General features: G+C 27.8%; 1 protein-coding gene across 4 annotated transcripts in view; it reads left to right on the top strand.

Annotated features, from left to right (window-relative positions):
- LOC111636664 (RNA binding protein fox-1 homolog 1-like) overlaps positions 1-22,508 on the top strand; it is a 172,163-nt gene that overhangs the window by 84,035 nt on the left and 65,620 nt on the right. The window lies entirely within an intron of this gene.

Below are 22,508 nucleotides of genomic sequence, written 5' to 3'. Positions count from 1 at the left end.
GACAAGAATTCCTTGAAGATAATGCAAAATTTGGTCATCTAGTAGATGTGGTAACATGGGATAAAATTGGTATGGTGGTTCTTTTGAATTGTTGGTTGAAAGTGAAAGAAATAGCAGCAATAACCAATATATACGATATGAGTATTTGGCATATATTTCATGAGCATCTAAGCATGAGCAAAGTTAGCAGAAGATAGGTTTATTAACTTTTTTCTTCTGTCCATCATCAGCAGCATGTAGAAAGTGCATGGTCGAATTTGGACCTTTATGAAGCAGGTGGAGCTGATTTTTTTAAAACTATTGTTATAGAGGATGAAAATATGGTTCTTTATTATGACCTCTTTTCCAAAATAGAATCGATAGATTAGTGAAGACTATGGGAAGAAGCCACCCCAAAAAAGGCTGAAGTGGCACCATCAACCAAGAAAATTATGGCTACTGTGTTTTGGAACTGTGAGGCATATTAATGGTGGATTTTAAAGAAAGAAATACTACTGTAAATGCAAAATATTATTCAATGTTATTACATCAGTTGCATGCAAAGATACGTGAGAAATGTTGAGGAAAATTAACAAGAAGAGTGCAATCTTGCATGACTTCATACTGCAGCACTTACTCAAGCTGCCATTTGGGACTGTGGTTTTGAGCAGCTCAATCACCTGCCTTACAGCCCAGATCTGGCCCTGTTAGAATATTTTTTGTTTCTAAAGTTAAAAAAAGCTCTTTGAGGAAAACATTTTGTCAATGATGAGGAACTGCAGACAGTAGTAATGGACCATTTTAAACAAAAATTTTCATAATATTTTTATAAAGGGATTGGATTGCTTTTTAAACACTGTCATAGGTGTGTAGAAATCAAGGGTGATTATATTGAAAAATAATCATTCTTTTTTCCTTCCTTGTCTATTCTCATTAGGTTGGGAACTTATGATTCATCCTAAATATATGTAAAATAAAGTGTGACACCAGAAAAACAGAATTTTTAATTAATATTATAAACAGTAAACAAATGTACCGGGAACCTGTTGCCAGTGTGCTTCTTGGAAAAATACAGAGCATTACGAACATTTTCGAACTTGAAAGTTTTCTTCAGTAACTGACGACTGTTAAGTGAATCCAATTCAAATTATATCACGTGGATCGATGATGTCATTCACGCATACGTCCCTCTGCCGGTTGTAAATTATCGTAAATTTTTGTCTATGAGCATGATGTGTGAATGATGTCATCGGTCCATGTGATATAATTCTGAATGGTATTCCAATTTGACTTGAATTTGAATTGCATTTGCTTAACAGTTATCAGTTACCTGAAGAAGAACTTTCAAGTTCGAAAACATTCATAATGCTCTGTATTTTTCCCGAGAAGCTCACCGCCAGCATGTTCCCAGTATGTTTGTTTATTGTTTACTTTAACCCAGTGTAGTATAATAACGATTTGACTAATATTATAAATTTTAAAAAACAAACTTGGCCAACAAAGCATAATGAAAACAAATTGTAATCTGAAGCTGGCCTCTGAAAGAGACCAAAAACATTTGGGGTAATAAAAAAAAATACTTATTGCTGGAAGTGTGAGAAAGATGCAGTTATATTAAAATAAACCAAATTAACTTTAAGAATAGAATAACACACAAGTCTCTTTGCTCATAGATCATTTCATAAAGATGATTTTCTGAATTATTTTGAAATTAAAATTTTTATTTTTGCTTTAATTTTCAAGTAGCAAAGGATTTTATAATTATAGGTTATACAAGGAGAAATTAAAAAGTAACATCTTTAAATTTTTATGCACAGGATTGACTTAATTTGAAATAAGTGAATATAGGTGTACACCAGCTTCATAACCTAGTGTACACCTGTATTATATATTCTATTCCTACCATGATCCAATTTAGCAATTCCCATCGATATGACACTTCATCTGTTCCAAGTGTTGCCAAGTGTTGCCATCTGGTTTTTGCATTGTGTCCTTAGGTATCTGGGCAAAGACCAAAAATGTCTGGATTTTAAGAAAATTTGGCAAATTGTCAATAATTATTTATTTTTTAATGTTATAGCTGATTTTATAACCAACGAACAGAAACAGTGTGATAAGTTTAGTTAGCATTTATAATAACATTCTAGAGTAGATACTTGAGATACTTCAGATACTTGAGCCTTGAGGACATTGTTTATTTAGGGGCAGTTTTTTTAATAAAGCCTAATTTAATCTTAGCTGTTCTGTCTTTTCAGAAATGCTTGAGCAAGTAGAAAATATTTTGTGGTACTTTGGTATCTCTGATAGATTTTAAAATTGAGAGCCATCAAACATTATCAAATGCATCTTTGATATGTAGAAATATTAACAGAGACATCAGTCTCTTTTTTCCTTGCTGTAGAGTATAACACAATTTAACAAGGAGACATCTGAGAAACACTGGGGTGTAAAACCATATTGGTCATTGCTCAAAAACTTTTTATGAGGTGAAACTTTCTTTAAATAAAAAAAAATTGTGGGAAATGGCAATTTACAACACATAATGAGGTATGCTTGTATACAAAATGAAGTATGCTTAGTAGTTTACTTCTCCACAAAGGAACCATACTGGTTGGTTCAAGCACTTGTCCTAGTATGTGACAAGGTTAAACATTCTGGGCCTATAGAATGTGTTTCTTATGAACAAAGCCAGTTTTGAACAGTTGCTTTGAAGCTGTTTGATCCCTAGTGATGATGCTTTTGATGAATTAGTCCTCTTCTCAATGATATTGTTCCAAATGTTTCAAACATTGTAATGTAATCATGTTATCATCATGATGGTGGTTTATGTTCTTTTTTGTTGCATCAGCCCAGCAAGCACTTTCTGTAACCAAGTTTTCTATGCTATACCAAAGGAAATGCCAAACAGGACATGATCTTCAGGTAAATAAAAGGTTTTATTTGTGATATCTCTTCATGCAGCAACTTTTTCCAGTTTAATGGATGCCCAGAACAAGGCTCATGAATTGGCAACCTTGTGCAAACATTTTGCATTATCTATGGATGTTGGAGATGTTTAGCCAATATCTACCATTTCACAAGAATGTCTGATGATTTCTTACCCATCTACATAGAAAACAAATTGCATCCTTCTGCTCCTCAACTGTGGACAGCCTCAGTATGGATGTCATTTTTGTCTTTTTTTTTTTGTCTTTTTCATTTTGACATGTATGCTAAAATATCAGCAGCTGTTTAAAGGCGTAATAGTAAATAGCCAGAATACTCTTGCTTCAGGCCATTCATTTCTGTCAAATAAGAATACCTACAAATTATTATTAATAAAGAGGCATTACTTTTGATTTGCCTTGTAGNGTAATCTGTATATACTGTGGGAATAATTATATAAACTGTATTCATTAAATATTTTATTATTTTTGTGTTTATAGTTTTTTGAGATGAAAATAATTTCTTTTCCGGACGATAAAAAGGGCGGTAAATATGATTCCTTTATGGTGAGGTTCTATTTCGCCTTTAAAATTAACTTTCTTATTTTTTTTAAAGTAATTATTTAGTTGCAATATTTATATTCCATAAATTTTTATCCCAAGTATCAGTCTCACAATCAACTCAATTCATTTTAAAATACATTTTGTTTTATAAGCATAGGGGCTGTCCATAAATTACGTAACACAGATATGGCTATGCAGATAATTGTTACGATGAGTTAGAAGGGGTTGGTGTTTACATAAATGTTACGTAATACTAGGATCTTGACCCTTGGGTATCAGAATGGTTCCGTTTTGTTTCCAGAGTTGCAAAGCGAACCATACTGTTTATGTCACTGTTTTGTATTTAATTAATTAAATAACGTAACGTTCAGTATCCCGTGTTGTGTGTTATTCCTTAGTACAATTAAAAGGGTAGATATAAGATATGCATTACGTAGTTTTTGGAATGGATATTTGCAACGCGTTATGAAGCGTTTGGGGATAGGACAGTAATTGAAAAGTAAAAAAATAGCGTTACATAATTGATAAATGATTCCATATACTGATTTCTAAAGAAATACAATTCCCATTGAAACAAAGAATTTATTACAGACTCGTGTATATTTAGCGGCGTGCCTACTATTACTTATTTATTATATTATGGTATCGTTTACCTATTATTTATAAAATTTGCCAACTTAAAATATAGATTCATTATTTATTAATTAACTCTAATTTATATAAATGCTTTTAGTAATTTCTAAAATGTAATTTTTAATTTCTTACAAGAAATTATTCAATTGATTAAATTCAAGAAGTTAATGAAACGACGTCTTGATAAAACCTGTATAAAATTGAATACCATGTCAATTTATTTAATTCCTAAATTAATGAATGATTTTGATTTCATTTCATATTTCTGTAACATTTAAATGAATATGTTACCTATTTCATTGTATTATATTTAAATTGTGTTATGCTTTAAATGCAGAGAAATATGAAGATAATATGAAAATGTATAAATAAAATGCCAATGTATAATTTAACCAAGTTTTTTCTACCGGGCAATTTTAACCTTAAGAAAAGTTATAGATGATATTGCATATCTTAAAAATTGCAGGTTTAGAATATGACAAAAATAGACTAAGCCTAACCGATATCTCGAACTATTATAAACAATTAAAATTATAAGATAAATTTTTAAATTATTTTGTTTAAGTAACAGAAAAAATTTTGCGATTGCCAACTTTTGAATTAATCTAATCAAATTACTCTTTCTAAAGTAAAATTATTGCTCATTATCCATCGAGAATAAAAAGAGAAAGTTACGTTACTGTAAGGATTTTATCTTAATGGCGCTATGGATCTGAAAGCGTAACGTGTTATTCAGCTTTGTACTTAGCATATTATCTATTTGGAAAATTACTTTAGAGACTAACAAGCAACTGTTTTTTTTAATCGTTATTTCCTCTTACTGTATATTGGTAAGGCTAACGTTACACCGTGTATTATCATTATTACGTACCGGTACATTACGATTGAGGTACAGTACTTGCGACAAGTTTCTTAAAAAGCTTGTCATAACCAACGTCAAATGAAACGTTAAATTAACTGTAACGACTAATTAAAAAATGAAAATTGTTATTACTTTTTGAAGAAGTTTTTCGTTAGACCTAAGCATTTTTATTGTTAGAGATAATTTGTTGGATCTCAGTTACGATGCATTCGTAACGAAATTTTTTTCTACTATTGCACTAAATAGATGATGTAGGCCTATAATAAATTTACGTCTGGAAAAAACAACAGTTTAATTGAGTAAATAAAACATTTGTAACATCATAACCGAATAAGATTAGTTTCTTTTATAGTGCTCCAAATCATGGGCGTAGCCAGAGTTTTGTTATGGGGGGCCTAGTGGAGGCCAACCTGACACAAAATTGAATTATTTCAAATTATTGTTCATTATTGGGCACCGAGCAAGCCGTTCACCTTTTTTTAGTATTCAAAACTTTTATTTTAGCTTTAGGTTTTTACAAATCGACTCAACACTTTTTCGGCTGTGATTTCCTGGGGAGGCATCAGGTTCCCTGGGAGGGGCCGTGCCCACCCAGGCTCCCCCCTCGCTACGCCCATGCTCCAAATACTGGTCTTCAAAAAATTGCATAAACTAAGTGTGACGTGAGGAGGGAAACACGTGATTAAATTATTTAATAGTATTGCGTATGTTAAACGCATTTAAAAAATGAGAAACACAGTAGTATTTTCAATGTATTGATTTTTATGAATTTAGATGCATTTATATCATGTAACAAAATTTAAATTAAAAAAATTTATTGTTAGTTTTAGTTAAAAGTTGTTTATTTTTTTCATAATCTGTTTTAGAAATGAATAGATGATACACACGTCTTGTTAACATTTAAAATGATGACTGTATGTATAACGTATGGAAGCACAAGACTCGTTTAAAGTGTCTGCCATATAATTATCAACAAATAAATAATTAAAATATATAGATTTTTTCTTTAAATAGGTAGAATTTTAAATTAAGATTTGAAGATAGAATTACTTATGAATATTTATAAAATTATATCGAACATATTTTAAAATTTAAAGCACCGAGGGAATCTAAATGATAAGAAATTATTATTATTAGGAAACAAGTTTGTTCGTTCATCACTTTAATGAAATTTATAAGGAAGCAAGAATGCGTCTTTTGAAGAGTTTACTATTTCCTCTGGATATTGATTTTTGTTTTCATTGTTTATATCGTTTTGCAATTTAATGATGGGCCTACTTTTATTTTTTCACTTTTTTATTGAATTTTGTCCAGCTGTTTATTTTACAATCTTTTTTATTTTCTTTATCACCGTCATGCAATGAAAGTATATATTAAGAATTAAAATTCAACTTAATTAATGTACAAGAAAAGTAAATAATTTATAATAAAGCGTTTATACTATATAAAATATTTTAGTAAACAATTAGTTATAAATTTAGTATTTTATGCAAATGAAATTAGTATTGATTAAATACTAAAAATTATCAGCAAAATAATTTCAATTTTGCATAATAATTCTAATTATTGAAATATATATATACATGTTGTAGATTAAATTTATGTTGGTGATTTTACAGCCAGTGTAAATTTTAACCCACATAATGTATCATGTAACGATAATTAAGAAAATATATTATATTTAGTTCTACTTAATTGATCAAAAATCAATATTAAACAATTATTATGAAAACAATTTATATTATATGTAATTGATGGAGTTTAATATTAATTAGTTAACTGATAAAATTTTTTTAAATGAATGACATTTAAGAAATATAGTTATATATTGATTATTATAGTATTTTAATGAATTTTTAAAATCTATAATTTAAAATGGATGCACTTAAATTATTTCACAAATTTACTTTCTTAAGAATAATACTGCGTGATAAAAATATTAAGCAATCTTTTTATCACTAATTAAAAAATCATTTAGTTTTAGAAGTTTTTATTAGTTTAGAATTATTTAGTTTTAGAAGTTTAGAAGATTTTTTTATTTATTTATCGACTTTTTCACAAATAAATTTTTAACTATTGCAATTTTTATTTCCAGATATATAAAAAGGAATGTGATTATAAATTTAGATATTTTTCCTTAAAAAATTGCATTATAAAAAATATGAGAAGTGATCTTTTCTTTAAATTAGTGTTTACTTCTAACTTGTTATTTTTCTTAGTGGATTCTCTTCTATCATTCTGATAGGCTGTGACGTAAAAAAAAAAAAACATAAGATTTTCGACAGCTTGATTGGGAAATGCTGTTCCTGTAGTCCTTAAACTGATTTTTCTTTATAGAATATTCTTATTCTTTTATTGCAAATTGTATTTTAAATAAACTTTTAAATTTCATATGTAGAATTAAAATGATTGATCGCTTTTATTATTATTACATATGACACTAAATATCTTTCGTGATTTTAATACATGATAGTCATTTCATACATTTATAGACCAATAGTTTATCTATTTTGTAAAATAATAATTATTTATATATTTTCATCAGACAAAAAATTGATTAGAATTACGTACATCGTAACGAATTTAAAATAATATTTTTCTACTCTATTCTGTTTCCTTTTATGTAATGAATGCTCACTAGTTTTTTTTTTATCACGAAGCGTCCAGATAAGCATGCAAAACCGGTTTAATTTGAATCCAAATACTTCAATTCTTGCTTCAGTGGTCACTTTTATATCTTTAACTGTTATACTGCGGCATACTATATTAATATGCAATTAAAAACGAAGTAATAAAATTGATCTTTGTAAAATTTTCTGAAACGAATTATTCGATATTTTTATCGATTAACTATCATTCAATCGATAAAAAATACCGGATAAACAATATAAAATAAGTAAATTTTCATTTTTTATTGAAATATTAAACATCTTTTCAAAATTTAATTGTTTCTGGATGGGGGGAAAACAATTTCTATTCGAAATTTTTATTGAAAGATGATAAGAAAAAGCGAATGTTTTTAAAATTGTATTAATTTTCTGATAATCCTTTTAATATAGGGAAATATGATGTTCTATTATTATCTTTTTAATTTTAATGCGAATATACATTTTCTGAAGTTCATCTAAATTATATACTCAATAAAACGCAAACTTTATTAATAGAGTTTGCTATTAAAAATTAAAAGAAAAATTTAAAATTTTAGTAGCAATGTTTATTTAAAAAGAACTGTTGACAGATTTTCTGTAATCTCATTTTTATATCGTTATCTGAATTTTTTTTTCAAGATTTTCTGTTTTTCAGTGAAGTTATTAGCTTTTATCTTATTTAGTACTAAATAAAATTTAACATATTAATCTTAATTCGCGAACCTATAATGCTGTTTTATTGATTCGCGAGAATTGGTGTTCGTGTCGTGCGCTCTAACTATGGGCGTGTCACACGTTGGACAGAGGTAAACATAGGTACTGAACGTTCAGCCTTGCTCTGTTTAGATCAGCACGTTGAAGCTATCGAGTAAATCCAGAACTCCCTCTTTGGGAATACGGTAAGCTCGTTTTCGTTTCTACTGCTATGAAAATATTATTTGATGAACAGTTTGGCATAATGATGAATTTAATATGATACTCTACTGAATAACATTTTTTGTAAACATTACATATTTATTTATAAAAGTAAAATTTAATATAGAATTTATTTTAACATATTTCGTTTTTGGTTTTTATAAAGTTCATTATTTTGTTTGATTAATTTTTATTTTATTATGAATGTTTTAATTTATAAAAATTATTGTTTAAATTATTATTATGAAATTATTTGTGAATACATGACAATTTGTATTCACTATTTTATATTAATTAATATGAAAAAATTAAATTTTTTTTTATTAAGTTAGACTAGTTGCTTATATTTTACAGATAGTTTGGCATATTTATTTTAGGATTTGTATTTTATTTTTTTTTCGTAATGTTACTTAATTAAGAATCATCTGATAAAACTATTAAATAAATTTTGCATTTAAAAGAAATTAAATTATATTTTGTTCCCGAAATGATTTATTTTTAAATATTTAATTTAAATAGAATATTTATATAATTGAAAACTTCATTTTAAATGTTTGCTTACATTTAAACATAAGAAATTTATTCAAAATAAATAATTTTTCTCAAAAACATCAGGATTGTAACTCAATTGAAATTAAATCTGTTATAAATAAGTATACATAGTATTGCTAATTCTAAAATATTCTGATTATAATTTTAATTAGATATATTTGTTAAAAGTAAAATTAAAAAGAAAATTTCTTGAATTAAAAAAAAATGAAATTTATTATGCATTTATTAATTAAAAATTATACAGAATTAATTATTACAAATAAAAGTAAGTTTAAGTGCATTAAGTTTCATCTTATACACCATTTATATTTAATACACAATGGAATTTTATTATTAGAATATTAATTTATTACACTACATAGAAATAGGAATTTTGCTTAATGATAATTTGGAGATAACTTTGATTTTCTTCTGACATAAATTTTCTATGAATTGAATGATGATCTCATTTATTATAAATGAGCAAATGTCTTGATTAATTTGTTTTTAGCAATAATAATTTTAATATATTCCAAATAATATGAATTTAATTATTTGAATTTTGTAAACTTTGAAGATTTTTATTTATTCAAAAGTAAAATACTGATTTTAGAAATTAAAAACCTATAGAAATGGGCTACAGTGTTATGAGATACGAGGACAGGCTGAAAAGTAATGCACACATGCTTGTTGAACACGAACAAAAACAAATAGCAAGATCGGGCAAAAAGTACATTAAAGTACAATTCTTAAGCTTCAAAATCATATATTTATTTTTCAACATAGTCACCGTTAAGGCTAACACATTTCTCCCAATGTGTAACAAGTTTTTTCATTCCGTCACTGAAAAATTCTTCCGACTTTTCTCGAATCCAGGACTTGACAGCTGCCTTCACCTCATCGTCTGAGGTGTAATGATTACCCTTGAGGTCTCTCTTAAGTAGAAGAAACAAATAAAAATCACAAGGCGCAAGATCGGGGAGAATCAGTTCAAACTTCAGGTTTCGCAGAGCCTCTTCAGTTGTGCGTGAGGTGTGTGGACGAGCATTGTCATGTTGCAAGATTATTGGTGCCAGGCTGCCTCTAACATGACAAACTCAATGTCAGAGGTGTTTTAGAGTCTGTATGTACTGAGAAGAATTAAACATTGCAACAAGGTGCAACGGTAATTGTCTGTGGCAGTGATCGGACTTCCGCTGCATGTTTAATCAACAATTATGGCTTTTCCAGGCTCGCAACCACGAAATTTTATTATCCATCAATTTACAATAGACCTATCAACAGCATCGTCACCATAAACAGCGTTTAAATGTAATTTTTTCAGCAGTTAAAAATTCGATAACAGCACGCTGTTTAACTTGCATTGACATAGCACCAGAACATGTTTCCATATTTCCGCTTCTCAAAATATACTGAATGAATGCAACAACCTCAAACTGCGCATGCACATAGAGGGGGAAATGTTACTTCCATATGCCACCTGGCATGCTTCTGAAAATCATTTCGTTTGTGCTCTACAAGCATGTGTGCATTACTTTTCAGCCTACCCTCGTAGTAAAGATGAATTAACAGTATTAAAATTAAATGGGAAAAGGAGAGATTTGATGATGATTTTATCTATCCAGTATGCAAACTTTGGAAAATAAGTAATTGTGGATTAATCAGATAATTTTAAAAACAGGTTACGTTTTAAAAATTTATGAAAGAATAATTTATATATTAGAAAATTCATTTAATTCAAAGTTCTAACTTTATGTGATGTCTTCAGTAATCAGAGTTTGCTAAGTTATTTTGCTATTCCATATGTTTTATATACTTAATTCATAACTGTATAACTGTAATGCAATGTTTTTCAACCAGTTTTTAATATTGGCATCCCTAACTTGATAATTTTTTTCTTGTGGTGCCTCTTTTTTATTGAAGCAGAATTATTGCACTTTTTGTGTTTTTAGCACTTGCATGCAAGAAGTGTTTGGCCATTGAATGCTTTTTATGGGGCCCGAAGTAGAAAGGGTCTCTTTTGCCATTTTTTCTTTGAACAAATGAAAAATATGTTGAATGTTTATTAATGAAAAATAGTCTTATAGATTTTATTTTTTGTTAGTAAAAATTGATTTATAGGTGTAGGAATTACTACTTGCTCTAAGTTTTTTCCAGATGTGGGGAGGATTTTCAGTTTTTTCCTTTCATCGGCCCTGGAAATCATGGTGCTACTCAGCACTATATTTCATGGCACCCCTAAAATGTCATCATGGCATCTTAGTTTGGCACCGTGGTACTTTGGTTGAAAACCACTGTTGTAATGTTTTTTTATAACTGTAATATAAAACTGGTTAAAAATTTTTCTGTGAAGAAAATTTATTATGTTTGATAATAAGAAAAATAGAGGAAACAAGATTGAAAAGATCAGAAATGTTATAAACACGGTGAAGAAGATCAAGAAACAGGTCAGATTTTGATGTTCTATAGCATATCTGTAATATAACACTTTTTCTATAAGTCACCCTTGTAAAGTGCCAGTGAATACTTGTGAATTAGTCATCTTCATAAATATTAGAGAATCTGCCAGTCTAATAGTCAAGCTTGTTAAGGCCCAACATCGCTAAGAATGGCTAAGAAAAATTTTGACTGTTATCTAAATTGTCAAACTTTTACTTTGCATATTTTTTTTATGTCTTGGATGTTTTTGTTTGGATATCAATTGTTTTTGTTAATAATTATATTATTATGTAAAGACATAAGACGATGATGTACAATTTGATTGGTGGCGACTGATGCTTTCGATATGCTGTTTAGAAAAATTGTTATAAAAAGTTTTAATTGGCATAAATTTGCTCTTTTGTAATTCTGAGTAACATTTTGAATACAATTCATATCTTTCCATGTAATTTTATCTTTATAAGTATAAAATTAAGCTGTAAAATTAAATTAGCTCTATGGGGAAACTCCAGTGAACTTTGAATTATTGATTGGGAAGATTCATCAGCACCTCACTGATAATGAGGAAAGCTTAATTTTAAAATCTGAGCTTTCTTGACCCAATAGTTTTTTTCTCTGAGTGTCTGCAATGCCGGATGAAGAAAAAGAAGAAAATACAGTTTTTTTGGTGAGTTTTGCACTTTTTAATTGCTTACATTTCAGCAACCACATTACAGAAAATCTTGAAATTTTACATCCTACCTAAGAAAACAATTTTTAAAACATGAGATATTCAGAATTACTTCAGGTGTTTGGGCTGGAGAAAACATTCCTGAAAATTAGCAACTCTGATTCCTGTATACATAGTCTGTCAGTGGCTTTTTTTACTTGGTGGGGAGTCACTGCTGTGACTCCTGATATTAACCAATCTCAAATACATGAATACCTTGAATATTTAGTAATTTACCTTACATATTTTTTTAGTTAGTAATTTATTTATTTATTTATTTTGCTTGTTTTTTTTCAATAAATTAACAAAGTAAAACAATAAAAAAGATATAGAAATCTGTTAAAGTCTCTGTTAATTTTAACACTTGCTAGAGAAGGATCATTGATAGTGTGATGTTGCAAAAATTTATGCAGTAATATATTTCTGCATTTATTTCTTTGATTGCAGTAAATGTTGCTTTTATAAATTTGTAACTTTTTATTCCTGTTACTTTTTAAAATAAATTCTTGTTTTTGTAAGTTAATAAATTAAAATATAATTGGTCAGTTGAACTAAACTTTGTAATCCTTTCGCACGTGTAACAACATACCTTATTTGAGATAGCAAATTCAACTGTCATAGTGGGAGAGTGAATGATACTAAATTCAACAGTGAGAAATCCTCATCGTTACATAGCTTTGGTTTTATGAATGAGAAATGATATCGCTTGTAAACCAGCAAATTGACCATTGTAAAGTAATTTTTTTTAATCCACTGGTCTGCCATATATGAAAGTCTGGAACTGAATCAATATACAGGGTCCATTTACAATGTTAATTGTAAATATCACCTGAAATATACATTAAATTGAAAAAGTGCCTGATATGAAAGTTTATTATTTTGGAGGACTTTTTGAACTACATAGAAATTAGGTCACCCCCTTGTGGATGGGGGTGGTAACTTCAGATTTTCCAATGTAACCCCCAGTTTTTAGCACTTGGATTCTTTATTGAAAAATAGTAATATTTTATTCCTAGCAAGTTCTTTGATTACTGTTAATTTAAAAAGTTCTTAGCAATTTTGGTATTTTTGAAAAAATAATGGTTAATTCAGTTTCTAGGAAAACATGCAATTTCATGAAAGTTAAGCATTGTGTTTTTTAAAGATATTTCTGATGTATTAAGTGTTAATCTCAGTAAAAATATGATTTAAGTACAGGAAAAAATATGTTTTTTGCATAACTATCCAGGCCTTAGACTGGCCTGAAGTAATTACTTTGGGTTTACCTCCAACATTGAGAAGCATAATTAAATAAAACTATAGAGTAAATTCTAGTTTATTGACTCTGACATTAAAAGGATATGATAAAATAATTTAAACATAAGTAACATGAAAGATGCATTATCTGTACAGTAATTATTATTAATAATGCTGCTATAATAATAGCAAAATAATATCATTGAAATAATTGTAACATTATTTTGGGATATGCTAATTCTAACTACTTTAAATGTCTGACAGAAATATTTGTGATTAAAATAAACAGTCTACTGTTCTTCATTTTAGCACCAAACTTTAATATCAATTTCAAAGATCAACAAATATTGTCACTACATTGTTGAGATTTAGCTGTAGTTTTGTTTCTAAATGAACTCTTTTTAGGAGTTGTTACATTTCATCATATTTCAGAATATATATTATTGATTTTTCAGTAAATTATATAGATGTTCTCCTTGAACCTCTATACTTTCAAACTACAAAAATTCAAAGACATGAGAAACCTGTGTACAAGAATTGGAGATACTATTCACAGTGTAACTCTTAATATGTTGGTATGGTCATAGACCAAAAGTATAGACTGTATATCATAAATGCAACATCAGGAACACACATAGAAATGTACTGATTTACCATTATCTACATCAGTGGTTCTTAAACTTTTATGAACTGTTGCCCCCTGAAGATAACAGTTATAACTTGCTCCCTGTATAAAGTATACCCCACAGCCCTGTTCCATTTGAATAAATTTTTAAATTTTTCTTCTGTATAGTATTTATTTCATTTCCACTGCACTTTTTATTTCCAATTTCTTTCATATCATATAATATCATATTACACCCAAAGCAATTTTATTTAATGAAAAAGTTGCTTTTATTCCCAGCCTGCCTGAGGTGATCTCAAAGGGACCATAGCCCCCTTTGAGATGAACTCAGGCAGTACTATATAGATGAGAGCATCTTAAAGGGAGGCGTAGCCTCCATTAACGAGCTCTGGTTACAGTATTGTACTTGCATTTCTTTTTATAAAATATCCACAAAATTAAGGCAGTTTGAGGACAACATCCAGTATATTGATTGATATTGGTTTGCAATGGAACTAGTATTATTTAAAAATTTAGTTTTTCTGTATTAAAAAATAAATGTTGTATTCCCAAATCTCAATTTCTGTTGACATTTTATTAAAGTATATGTTATATTGATTCCAATTTATATTATTTGAATTGATTAATGAAAAGTATGAAATAAATATACTTATAATTTTCTGATAAATTATATATCATCAACAACGTATTTATAGAAATGTATATCAGTTTTAAGGAATTGTAATGCTAAAGTCTCAATTCTGCAGATTTTGTAATTTTGTCGTCTAGGAATTAGTCATTTTATTAAAAATTTTGGCAACAACTGTGTGAAAGTGTACAGAAAATATTTTTTGAGCAGTAACTATTTACAGAAAGTTTTATGAGATTTTATTGAATACTTTGGAAAATATAAAAAAATTATTTTTAGAGAAATTGTTTGTTAAATCTGAAAATATTAAATAAGACTGCACTTAATTGAGGACATAACGTAATTTGTAATTTTCTTTGCTGATAAATGTTATTAGTTTATTAATAAATAGTTTATCTGGTGATGCCAAGAAAAAAGCAATTGACATAATTATAAATGGAACTAATCATCTTAATAGTGAAAAAATTATTTTCCTGACAAACATTTTCAAATACAATATATTTTAAAATTTCTTTGAATAATTTTTCACTGTTAAGGTATTTGTTTATATTTATCTATTAATTTATGCTGTTAAGGAAATAAAGTATAAAATTTATTTCTCTTGCTTCTCAAAAAATTGATTTCTTGATTATTTATTTATTTAATTACTTAATGTAATTTAAAATAATTAATTAGTTTAAATAAATTAATTTAGATTAATTAATTATTTTAATATCAAATCAAATACATAAAGTGTATAGAATGAATGAGAATATTGTTAAATTTGCTTCTGTAGTGCATTACTTTACATGCTTCAATAAGAATTTTGTTTTTTTTTATTTTTAGCACATGGTTCAAACACAGATGACATCATCATATTCTCCTTTCTCACAAAATGGTGATCAGTCACAAACAACAAATCAACAAAGGATAGAGCAAAAAGAATGTATAGCATTTTCTTCACCTGTAGTTACAAACAATGGTGTAGAGCAACAAACTGTAAGTTTTCAATTAAATATTTTAAAAAATTATTATAGTAAGGTTTAATTTTTTAAAATATTAACACTTTGGACATTAAACCTCTTTTTAAAAACTTGTATTTCACTTATTTTGTACTAAACTTCTTTTTTAATTAAAACTGTAAAAAAGTTTCAAGAGTCAATATATATTCTGTTTTCAACATAGTATGATGCATTATTTTGTTATTAATGGTAAAGTAAATTATTGACATCATGAAGTACCTAAAATATTTTTATATCATAATGTAATATAGAAAATAACAAACAAAGCATATTTTACCAAATTATATATATTAAAAATATATTTTGTTAATATTTTTTATTTCAAAGTCTTAAAAATAAAAATACCTAAATAGCATAAATTTATTGATTACATTATTTAAGAATTATCAAATTTTTAATAAGAATGTTAATACATATAAAATTCTATGTAGCTCAATCATTTGTGTTCAAGAGGAAGAGTGAGGGTCAGATACTAATCAGTTAGTATTCATATACTAAATGAATACAATAAATTAAACTTTGACTGATTCTTAATTCTGGGTTGTGAACTTGGACATAAATCATATAGAATATATTGTTTAAAAATAAATTTATTAATATTTTTAACAGATAAGTTCAACAATGTCTTAATAAGTAAATAACATATGGATTTTAATATAATTACTAAATAAAAACACATTTCATATTCAAATAAATTTTATATTGGAACTAGGAAGAAAAAATTTTTCCCAACATAATGCGAATTATTTCTTTTCCTCAGTAGGATATAAAGTTTATTTATTAAATATATAACAGAAATGTAGTCTTTTATGTCTGATAGTAAGACAGACAGAGATTTGCAAGTTTTCAAGTTATCTCTGAAAGTGGCTACACCCTGCTACACCCATCATTACACAAGTGTTGTACATTGCACATAAGTGTTATACATCATTACATTTGGGCATAAGTGTTGTTATATTTGAAAAAAGATGAATAATAAGTGGGCTAGTTCTAACACCTGTTTGTGATGAAGATACAGTGATTGAATATGTTTGGAAAAAAAATCACATGTGCAAATGCATGGTTATAAAGTATTAATGGATATAGTGAGGCAAAATCTAGCACTGTGATATACTTGTTGTCTTTTCTCACCAGAATTATCCTCTACAATAGATAATAGATGATATTCTGATAATATGGAAATAAAAACCAGTCGTCAACAGGATATTAAATGCTTTTAACAATGACCCCTATTTAAGCAGATGGAAAACTGGATAGTCCAAAATAAACCAATAAATTAAAACTTAATAAATTATTAATTCTTAAAATTTTCATATTCACAACTTTGTTATTTTGAATTTGTAATTATACATTTTAAGGAATTTGAGAAACTTGTAACTGAAGAAGATCAGTAAAATCTGATTGAAAACATTTGTATTTCAATAAATGTATAACTGAATTTATTAAGGTTTCGTTTATTAGTTTAATAACCTCTATGGTATATGTTTAAGATTAGAGCAATTCAACAATATGGAGACCCACTTTCTTGATATAAATATTACTCTTCAAAATGGGTATATTGATACACAGGTGTTTTACAAACCAAATCATCATCCATTATTCATACCTTCCCATCCACAAGACGCATTTAAGTATAAAACCATGGTATTCAGAGCTCTAGTCAGAAGAGCATATACACTGATCTGACATCACAAACACCATTAAAGCTTAAATATATAGAAGAAATAGCTAGAATACATAGATATGATAAAAAGTTTATATAAAATTTGGCAAAAGAAATGGAAAACAAATGTATGAAGCATCTACAACTGGATGTCACCAATGAACAATCATGCATGCTAATAACAAGACAAATAATTATAGATTTTGATAATAGACTCAAATCGATTTATAAACAAATCACTAAATATTTAAATGACAGTATGTTTCCATAGAAATGCCACAATCTATGAATTGCTACACAACAGTAGAGATGAGATAGACAACAACAGCGCACTGGGTGTATATTCAATCCTGGTAACAGATGAAAGATTTAATTTCCAACTTATGTACATTGGGTCAACAATTAGATTTTTAAAATGCAGAATCAATGAATACTAATATGACGTAGATGACAACAAACCAAAACTGTTTTAGCTCAATATGCAATAGGGTCAAAGTGTCTGCACATCTAAATGAAGCAAGAATGATAAAAAGATCTATGATGAACATCACTTACAAACCCTTGAAACTTTGGAAATTGTCAAGTCCACATTAAAAAATAATTGTGTTAACCACAAATACTCAGAATTCCTATCTAATGCATGGCAATTGTTCTTTGATAATCCTACAGATTAATTAATTATATATAAAACATGCATAGGCATATAGAATTCCTGTGGCTCACTTTATTTGTATTTTTATTTTATTTTTAATTTTATTATTTATATATTTGATATTTCATTAATATATAATTGTTCAAAAATATATATTTATGTATACACACTTACAATGTTTAAAGAAAAATGTTATACAGTAAATAACATCATTGAATATTTGAAACATTCCAATTTGTAAATTTCAAATTGTATAATTTTCAAACCTAAAGCAGGTTTATAAAATAAACTGAAAATGTTTGTTATAAAAACTCTTGTGCTGAAAAATTATGTAAAGTATTGATTTTTTTTACCAGTATGGTCATATCTTCTAAATTAATTTGTCTGGAAGGGAAGATCAAATGGAAGTCTTGATAACAAAATTGGTAATGCCTCTGCACAGTAAGGAGGAGTTATGGAACTCCTGCTTACTGCATAAAATATGTCCTGATGAATCTGTTCACAAAGTATGTCCTGATGAATATGACTTTATCATTTGATTTGTTTTTTAAATTCTGCTTTGTTTTACACTCCGTTTAAACAAATATTTTCTGCTTATTTAATTTACAGTAGAGGATTGTCCGAATCAATTGGGGACTGGGGTTACTCGGAAAATCAGTATTTCGGATAACTGATTATGTACATTAAAATATATTAATCTATCCCATGTTGAAATTTTTCTCCGTTGCATGTCGCTTTGCGTTGAATTTTCGTCGATGTTAAGCCTAACGAAGACTATTGTATTGTTAAAAATTATTTTTTTTTTATTTTGTACAAACAAAATAAATATATTGAAGAAAATAAAAACAATAAAAAATTATNGTTATATATTGATTATTATAGTATTTTAATGAATTTTTAAAATCTATAATTTAAAATGGATGCACTTAAATTATTTCACAAATTTACTTTCTTAAGAATAATACTGCGTGATAAAAATATTAAGCAATCTTTTTATCACTAATTAAAAAATCATTTAGTTTTAGAAGTTTTTATTAGTTTAGAATTATTTAGTTTTAGAAGTTTAGAAGATTTTTTTATTTATTTATCGACTTTTTCACAAATAAATTTTTAACTATTGCAATTTTTATTTCCAGATATATAAAAAGGAATGTGATTATAAATTTAGATATTTTTCCTTAAAAAATTGCATTATAAAAAATATGAGAAGTGATCTTTTCTTTAAATTAGTGTTTACTTCTAACTTGTTATTTTTCTTAGTGGATTCTCTTCTATCATTCTGATAGGCTGTGACGTAAAAAAAAAAAAACATAAGATTTTCGACAGCTTGATTGGGAAATGCTGTTCCTGTAGTCCTTAAACTGATTTTTCTTTATAGAATATTCTTATTCTTTTATTGCAAATTGTATTTTAAATAAACTTTTAAATTTCATATGTAGAATTAAAATGATTGATCGCTTTTATTATTATTACATATGACACTAAATATCTTTCGTGATTTTAATACATGATAGTCATTTCATACATTTATAGACCAATAGTTTATCTATTTTGTAAAATAATAATTATTTATATATTTTCATCAGACAAAAAATTGATTAGAATTACGTACATCGTAACGAATTTAAAATAATATTTTTCTACTCTATTCTGTTTCCTTTTATGTAATGAATGCTCACTAGTTTTTTTTTTATCACGAAGCGTCCAGATAAGCATGCAAAACCGGTTTAATTTGAATCCAAATACTTCAATTCTTGCTTCAGTGGTCACTTTTATATCTTTAACTGTTATACTGCGGCATACTATATTAATATGCAATTAAAAACGAAGTAATAAAATTGATCTTTGTAAAATTTTCTGAAACGAATTATTCGATATTTTTATCGATTAACTATCATTCAATCGATAAAAAATACCGGATAAACAATATAAAATAAGTAAATTTTCATTTTTTATTGAAATATTAAACATCTTTTCAAAATTTAATTGTTTCTGGATGGGGGGAAAACAATTTCTATTCGAAATTTTTATTGAAAGATGATAAGAAAAAGCGAATGTTTTTAAAATTGTATTAATTTTCTGATAATCCTTTTAATATAGGGAAATATGATGTTCTATTATTATCTTTTTAATTTTAATGCGAATATACATTTTCTGAAGTTCATCTAAATTATATACTCAATAAAACGCAAACTTTATTAATAGAGTTTGCTATTAAAAATTAAAAGAAAAATTTAAAATTTTAGTAGCAATGTTTATTTAAAAAGAACTGTTGACAGATTTTCTGTAATCTCATTTTTATATCGTTATCTGAATTTTTTTTTCAAGATTTTCTGTTTTTCAGTGAAGTTATTAGCTTTTATCTTATTTAGTACTAAATAAAATTTAACATATTAATCTTAATTCGCGAACCTATAATGCTGTTTTATTGATTCGCGAGAATTGGTGTTCGTGTCGTGCGCTCTAACTATGGGCGTGTCACACGTTGGACAGAGGTAAACATAGGTACTGAACGTTCAGCCTTGCTCTGTTTAGATCAGCACGTTGAAGCTATCGAGTAAATCCAGAACTCCCTCTTTGGGAATACGGTAAGCTCGTTTTCGTTTCTACTGCTATGAAAATATTATTTGATGAACAGTTTGGCATAATGATGAATTTAANTTTTTATGCACAGGATTGACTTAATTTGAAATAAGTGAATATAGGTGTACACCAGCTTCATAACCTGGTGTACACCTGTATTATATATTCTATTCCTACCATGATCCAATTTAGCAATTCCCATCGATATGACACTTCATCTGTTCCAAGTGTTGCCAAGTGTTGCCATCTGGTTTTTGCATTGTGTCCTTAGGTATCTGGGCAAAGACCAAAAATGTCTGGATTTTAAGAAAATTTGGCAAATTGTCAATAATTATTTATTTTTTAATGTTATAGCTGATTTTATAACCAACGAACAGAAACAGTGTGATAAGTTTAGTTAGCATTTATAATAACATTCTAGAGTAGATACTTGAGATACTTCAGATACTTGAGCCTTGAGGACATTGTTTATTTAGGGGCAGTTTTTTTAATAAAGCCTAATTTAATCTTAGCTGTTCTGTCTTTTCAGAAATGCTTGAGCAAGTAGAAAATATTTTGTGGTACTTTGGTATCTCTGATAGATTTTAAAATTGAGAGCCATCAAACATTATCAAATGCATCTTTGATATGTAGAAATATTAACAGAGACATCAGTCTCTTTTTTCCTTGCTGTAGAGTATAACACAATTTAACAAGGAGACATCTGAGAAACACTGGGGTGTAAAACCATATTGGTCATTGCTCAAAAACTTTTTATGAGGTGAAACTTTCTTTAAATAAAAAAAAATTGTGGGAAATGGCAATTTACAACACATAATGAGGTATGCTTGTATACAAAATGAAGTATGCTTAGTAGTTTACTTCTCCACAAAGGAACCATACTGGTTGGTTCAAGCACTTGTCCTAGTATGTGACAAGGTTAAACATTCTGGGCCTATAGAATGTGTTTCTTATGAACAAAGCCAGTTTTGAACAGTTGCTTTGAAGCTGTTTGATCCCTAGTGATGATGCTTTTGATGAATTAGTCCTCTTCTCAATGATATTGTTCCAAATGTTTCAAACATTGTAATGTAATCATGTTATCATCATGATGGTGGTTTATGTTCTTTTTTGTTGCATCAGCCCAGCAAGCACTTTCTGTAACCAAGTTTTCTATGCTATACCAAAGGAAATGCCAAACAGGACATGATCTTCAGGTAAATAAAAGGTTTTATTTGTGATATCTCTTCATGCAGCAACTTTTTCCAGTTTAATGGATGCCCAGAACAAGGCTCATGAATTGGCAACCTTGTGCAAACATTTTGCATTATCTATGGATGTTGGAGATGTTTAGCCAATATCTACCATTTCACAAGAATGTCTGATGATTTCTTACCCATCTACATAGAAAACAAATTGCATCCTTCTGCTCCTCAACTGTGGACAGCCTCAGTATGGATGTCATTTTTGTCTTTTTTTTTTTGTCTTTTTCATTTTGACATGTATGCTAAAATATCAGCAGCTGTTTAAAGGCGTAATAGTAAATAGCCAGAATACTCTTGCTTCAGGCCATTCATTTCTGTCAAATAAGAATACCTACAAATTATTATTAATAAAGAGGCATTACTTTTGATTTGCCTTGTAGTTACTGCAGTAGTTTACAAGTAAAGAAGATCATATGTTATCTTAAATAAAGAAATTGGTTGAGTATTCTGGACATATTTTATCTGTTCATGTTAATTGATCATCACTGGATGAATGATATAATACTGAGCTAGTTATGCTACCCATTTTTTAAATAGTATGCCTTAACAGTGATTAAGGCAGTGATAGTGACAACAGTGTGTATTAAGATATTGATTTTAATTTGCCAGATTTTGAATTTGAATTTCACTTCAAGCATGGATATTTATGTTGTTAGATTTGTTTTTTAATGG

This window comes from Centruroides sculpturatus, unplaced genomic scaffold (genome assembly GCF_000671375.1).
Source record: "Centruroides sculpturatus isolate CEXI.00-Female unplaced genomic scaffold, Cexi_2.0 scaffold907, whole genome shotgun sequence".
Lineage (NCBI taxonomy): Eukaryota > Metazoa > Arthropoda > Arachnida > Scorpiones > Buthidae > Centruroides > Centruroides sculpturatus.
This window is presented reverse-complemented; position numbering and strand designations above follow the sequence as displayed.